Source organism: Artemia sp. Qi Xiang Cuo, chromosome 4 (assembly GCF_049724085.1).
Source record: "Artemia sp. Qi Xiang Cuo chromosome 4, ASM4972408v1, whole genome shotgun sequence".
Lineage (NCBI taxonomy): Eukaryota > Metazoa > Arthropoda > Branchiopoda > Anostraca > Artemiidae > Artemia > Artemia sp. Qi Xiang Cuo.
Window position 1 is genome coordinate 85,059,753 of NC_142797.1, and position 6,787 is coordinate 85,066,539.

General features: G+C 52.7%; 1 non-coding gene across 1 annotated transcript; it reads left to right on the plus strand.

The window, feature by feature from the left end:
* Positions 1 to 1,844: 1,844 nt before the first annotated feature.
* LOC148953552 (small nucleolar RNA SNORA17) lies at positions 1,845 to 1,962 on the plus strand. Its single transcript, XR_016141745.1, has one exon. It is a non-coding gene; the product is annotated as a small nucleolar RNA SNORA17 (small nucleolar RNA).
* The last annotated feature ends 4,825 nt before the right edge of the window (positions 1,963 to 6,787 follow it).

A 6,787-nucleotide genomic window follows, 5' to 3' on the forward strand; every position in this document is an offset into this window, starting at 1 on the left:
GTCTCTCTGTGTCGTCTCTGTTTCGACACAGAGACGACACAGAGACGACACAGTGTCGTCTCGGTGTCGGCTCTGTGTCTTTGTCGTCTCTGTGTCACAGAGACGACACAGAGATGACACAGAGAGTCGTCTCTGTGTCGTCTCTGTTTCTGTGTTGTCTCTGTGTCATCTCTGTGTCGTCTCTGTGTCGTCATATCTGTGTCGTCTCTGTGTCGACACAGAGACAACACAGAGAGACGACACAGAGACGACACAAAGACGACACAGAGACGGTACTGAGACGACACAGAGACGAAACAGAGACGACGACAGAGAGACGACACAGAGACGACACAGACACTGTGTCGTCTCTGTGACACAGAGACGACACAGACACTGTGTCGTCTCTGTGACACAGAGACGATACAGAGACGACACAGAGACGAAATAGAGACGACGCAGAGACGACACAGAGACGACTCTGTGTCATCTCTGTGTCTTCGTCTCTGTGTCGTCTTTGTGTCGTCTCTGTGCCGTCTCTGTGTCGTATCTGTGTCTTCTCTGTGTCGTGTCTCTGTGTCGTGTGTGTCTCGACTCAGAGAAGACACAGTGTAGTCTCTGTGTCGTCTCTGTGTCTGTGTCGTCTCTGTGTCGTCTCTGTGCCGTCTCTGTGTCGTCTCTTTGTCTGTGTCGTCTCTGTTTCGTATTTGTGTCGTCTCTGTGTCGTCTCTGTGTCGTCTCGGTGTCGCAGAGACGACACAGAGACGACACAGACACAGAGACGACACAGAGACGACACAGAGACGACACAGAGACGACACAGAGACTACACAGACAAAGAGACGACAAAGAGATGACACATATACGACACAGCACCAGCGCTGACACAGAGACGGCCCATCGACTGAACCGAGACGACGACAAAGAGAAGCAAAAGCCACGACAAAGAATCGAAAACGACACTACCACTAGCGACACACTACAAATAGATGGCTCCGAGCCGAACGAGAGATGACAACGACACAAAGAACCAGAGACCACACCCAGACAACACTGAGACGAAACCGAGGCGACACAGAGACGAAACAGAGACGAGACAGAGACGACACAGAGACGACTCTGTGTCGTCTCTGTAGTCGTCTCTGTGTCGACACAGAGACGACACAGAGAGACGACACAGAGACGACACAGAGACGACACAGAGACGACACAGAGACGGCACAGAGACGACACAGAGACGACGACATAGAGACGACACAGAGACGACTCTTTGTCGTTTCTATGTCATATCTTTTTCACCCCAGCGACGACACCGAGAGCCGACCACGTGAAGGACCACCGTCGACACAGCGCCGCCACAGAGACGGCCCGGAGACGACCCCGATACGACGCCACAGCGACGACACATAGACGAAACCGACACCGAGACGACTCTCTGGGTCATCTCTGTGTCGTCTCTGTGACACACAGAGACGACACAGAGACGACGACACAGAGACGACACAGAAACGACACAGAGACGACACAGAGAGACGAGACAGAGACGACACAGAGACGACACAGAGTCGACACCGAGACGGCACAGAGACGACACAGAGACGACACAGAGAAGACACAGAGACGAGACAGACACAGAGACGACTCTCTGTGTCGTCTCTGTGTCGTCTCTGTGACAAAGAGATGACACAGAGACGACACAGAGACGAAACGGAGACGACACAGAGACGACTCTGTGTCGTCTCTGTTCCGTCTCTGTGCCGTCTCTGTGTCGTCTCTGTGTCGTCTCTTTGTCGTCTATGTGTAGTCTATGTTTCGTCTCTCTGTGTCGTCTCTGTGTCGTATCTGTGCTGTCTCTGTGTAGTCTCTGTGTCGTCTCTGTGTAGTGTCTGTGTCACCTCTGTGTCACAGAGACGAAACAGAGATGACACAGAGAGTCGTCTCTGTGTCGTCTCTGTGTCGCAGAGACGACACAGAGACGACACAGAAACAGAGACGACACAGAGACGACACAGAGACGACACAGAGACTACACAGAGACGACACAGAGACGACACGGAGACGACACAGCCACAGAGACGACACAGAGACTACACAGAGACGACACCGACACATCGATGACACAGACACGGCACCGAGACGACACAGAGCCGACAACACAGAGACGACACTGAGACGACAAAGAGTCGACACAGAGACGACACAGAGACAACACAGACACAGAGACGGCACAGAGACGACACAGAGACGACACAGAGACGACGACACAGAGACGACACAGAGACAACACAGAGACGAAACAGAGACGACACAGAGACAAAACAGAGACGAGACAGAGACGACACAGAGACGACTCTGTGTCGTCTCTGTGTCGTCTCTGTGTCGACACAGAGACGACACAGAGAGACGACACTGAGCCGCCACCGAGACGCCACCGAGACGACACAGAGACGTCACATAGACGACCCAGAGTCGACGACACAGAGACGACACAGAGACGACACAGACACCGAGACGACTCTCTGTGTCGTCTCTGTGTCGTCTCTGTGACACAGAGACGACACAGAGACGAAATAGAGACGACACAGAGACGACACAGAGACGACTCTGTGTCGTCTGTGTGTCGACACATAGACGACACAGAGAGAAGACACAGAGAGACGACACATAGCAGACCAATAGACGACACAGAGACGACACAGACACGAGACAGAGACGCCACAGAGATAAAAAAGAGACGACGACACAGAAACGACACAGACACAGAGACGACTCTCTGTGTCGTCTCTGTGTCGTCTCTGTGACACAGAGACGACACAGACACAGAGACGACACAGAGACGACTCTGTGTCATCTCTGTGTCGTCTCTCTGTGTCGTCTCTGTGACGCAGAGACGATACAGACACGACACAGACACAGAGACGACACAGAGATGACACAGAGACGGCACAGAGACGACACAGAGACGACACAGAGACGACGACACAGAGGTCACACAGACACAGAGAAGACACAGAGACGACACAGACACAGAGACGACACAGAGACGGCACAGAGACGACACAGAGACGACGACACAGAGACGACACAGAGACGACAAAGTATCGACACAGAGATGACACAGAGACAACACAGACACAGAGACGGCACAGAGACGACACAGAGACGACGACACACAGACGACACAGAGACTACACCGAGACGAAACAGAGGCGACACAGAGACGAAACAGAGACGAGACAGAGACGACACAGAGACGACTCTGTGTCGTCTCTGTGTCGGCACAGAGACGCCACAGAGACTCCACACACTCGCCAATGTTAAGACACAGAGAAAACCAAGAGACGGCACAGAGACGACAAAGAGACGAATAAAAAGAAACGACAACGAGACGAAACAGAGAAAGAGACGACTCTCTGTGTCGTCTCTGTGTCGTCTCTGTGACACAGAGACGACACAGAGTTGACACAGAGACGAAACAGAGACGACACAGAGACGACACAGAGACGACTCTGTGTCGGCTCGGTGTCGACACAAACACGACACAGAGAGACGACACAGAGAGACTACACAGAGACGACACAGAGAAGACACAGAGACGAAACAGAGACGACACAGAGACGACACAAGGACGGCAAATATACGACCCAGACACGACGACACAGAGACGACACAGATACGACACAGACACGACTCTCAGTGTCGTCTCTGTGTCGTCTCTGTGACACAAAGACGGCACAGACACAGAGACGACACAGAGACGACTCTGTGTCTCCTCTGTGTCGTCTCTGTGTCGTCTCTGTGTCAAAACAGGGACGAAACAGAGAGACGACACAGAGACGACACAGAGTCGTCTCTATGACAGAGACGACACAGACACATAGACGACACAGAGACGACTCTGTGTCGTCTCTGTGTCGACACAGAGACAACACAGAGACGACACAGAGACGACACAGAGTGTCGTCTCTGTTTTGACACAAAGACGACACAGAGACGACACAGAGTCGTCTCTGTGTCGTCTCTGTGTCTGTGTCGTCTCTGTGTCGTCTCTGTGTCACAGAGACGACACAGAGACGACACAGAGAGTCATCTCTGTGTCTGTGTCGTCTCTGTGTCGTCTCTGTGTCGTCGTCTCTGTATCGTCTCTGTGCCGTCTCTGTCTCGTCTCTGTGTCGTCTCTGTGTCGTCGCTGTGTCTGTGTCGTCTCTGTGTCGTGTGTGTGTCATCTCTGTGTCACAGAGACGACACAGAGACAGAGACGACACACGGACGACTCTGTGTCGTCTCTGTGTCGTCTCTGTGTCGACACAGAGACGACATAGAGACGACACAGAGACGACACAGAGACGACACAGAGCCGGCCCCGAGTCGACTAAGAGACGACACAGAGACGCCGCCACAGAGACGACCCAGAGACGACACAGAGACATAGACGACACAGAGACGACCCAGATACGACACAGACACAGAGACGACACAGAGATGACACAGAGACGACACAGAGACGACGACACAGAGACGACACAGAGACGACAAAGAATCGACACAGAGACGACACAGAGACAACACAGACACAGAGATGACACAGACACAGAGACGACACAGAGACGACTCTGTGTCGTCTCAGTGTCGACACAGAGACGACACAGAGAGACGACACATAGACGACACCGAGACTCCCCAGAGACTGCACAGAGACGACACATAGTTGACAACGACACGAAGACCCAGAGACTACTCAGAGACGACAGAGACACACAGACGACACACAGATGACACAGACACAGAGAAGACACATAGACGACACAGAGACGACACAGACACGACACAGAGACGACACAGAGACGAAACAGACACAGAGACGACACAGAGACGACACAGACACAGAGACAACACAGACAAAGAGACGACACAGAGACGACTCTGTGTCGTCTCTGTGTCGTCTCTCTGAGTCGTCTCTGTGTCGACACAGAGACGACACAGAGACGACACAGAGTCGTCTCTGTGTGGGCTGGGGTTGGGTTGCTTCTGGAGTGGGTATGGTGTTCAAAGAGACGACACAGCGACGACACCGAGAGTCGTATCTTTGTCATCTCCGTTTCTATTTCTTCTCTGTGTCTGTGTCGTCTCTGTTTCTTCTCTGTGTCGTCTCTGTGTCGTCTCTGTGTCGTCGCTGTGTCGTCTCTGTGTCGTGTCTGTGTCGTCTCTGTGTAGTCTCTTTGTTGTCTCTCTGTGTCGTCTCTGTTTCGACACAGAGACGACACAGAGACGACACAGAGTCGTCTCTGTGTCGTCTCTGTGTCTGTGTCGTCTCTGTGTTGTCTCTGTGTCACAGAGACGACACAGAGACGACACAGAGATGACACAGAGAGTCGTCTCTGTGTCGTCTCTGTGTCTGTGTTGTCTCTGTGTCGTCTCTGTGTCGTCTCTGTGTCGTCATCTCTGTGTCGTCTCTGTGTCGACACAGAGATGACACAATGAGACGACACAGAGACGACACAGAGACGACACAGAGACGGCACAGAGACGACACAGAGACGACGACACAGAGACGACACAGAGACGACACAGACACAGAGACGACACAGAGACGACACAGACACAGAGACGACACAAAGACGACACAGAGACGACACAGAGACGACACACAGACGAAACAGAGACGGCACAGACACGACACAGAGACGACACAGACACAAAGACGGCACAGAGACGACACAGACACAGAGACGACACAGAGACGACTCTGTGTCGTCTCTGTGTCGTCTCTCTGTGTCGTCTCTGTGTCGTCACAGATACGACACTGAGTCATCTCTGTGTCGTGTCTGTGTGTGTGTGGTGTGGGTGTCTTCTGTGTGTCTGTGTGGTCTCTGTGACGTCTCTCTGTCTACTCTCTGTGTCGTCTCTCTGTGTCGTCTCTGTGTCGACACAGAGACGACACAGAGACGACAGAGAGTCGTCTCTGTGTCGTCTCTGTGTCTGTGTCGTCTCTATGTCGTCCCTGTGTCTGTGTCGTCTCTGTGTCGTCTTTGTGTCATCGTCTCTGTGTCGTCTCTGTGCCGTCTCTGTGTCGTCTCTCTGTGTCGTCTCTGTGTTGACACAGAGACGACACAGAGACGACACAGAGATGACGACACAGAGACGACACAGAGACAACACAGACACAGAGACGACACAGAGACGACTCTCTGTGTCATCTCTGTGTCGTCTCTGTGTCGTCTCTGTGACACAGAGACGACACAGAGACGACACAGACACAGAGACGACACAGAGACGACACAGAGAGTCGTCTCTGTGTCGTGTCTGTGTCTGGGTCATCTCTGCGTCGTCATCTCTCTTTCGTCTCTGTGTCGTCTCAGTTCCGTATGGGTGTTTTCTGTTTGTCGTCTCTGTGTCGTGTCGGTGTCGTTTCTCTGTGGCGTCTCTATGTCGACACAGAGACGACACAGAGATGACACAGAGTCGTCTCTGTGTCGTCTCTGTGTCTGTGTCGTCCCTGTGTCGTCTCTGTGTCACAGAGACGACACAGAGACGACACAGAGATGACACAGAGAGTCGTCTCTGTGTCGTCTCTGTGTCTGTGTTGTCTGTGTGTCGTCTCTGTTTCGTCTCTGTGGCGTCTCTGTGTCGTCTCTCTGTCGTCTCTGTGTCGTCTCTCTGTGTAGTCTCTGTGTCGACACAGAGACGACACAGATATGACGACACAGAGACGACACAGAGACAACACAGACACAGAGACGACACAGAGACGACTCTCTGTGTCATCTCTGTGTCGTCTCTGTGACACAGAGACGACACAGGGACGACA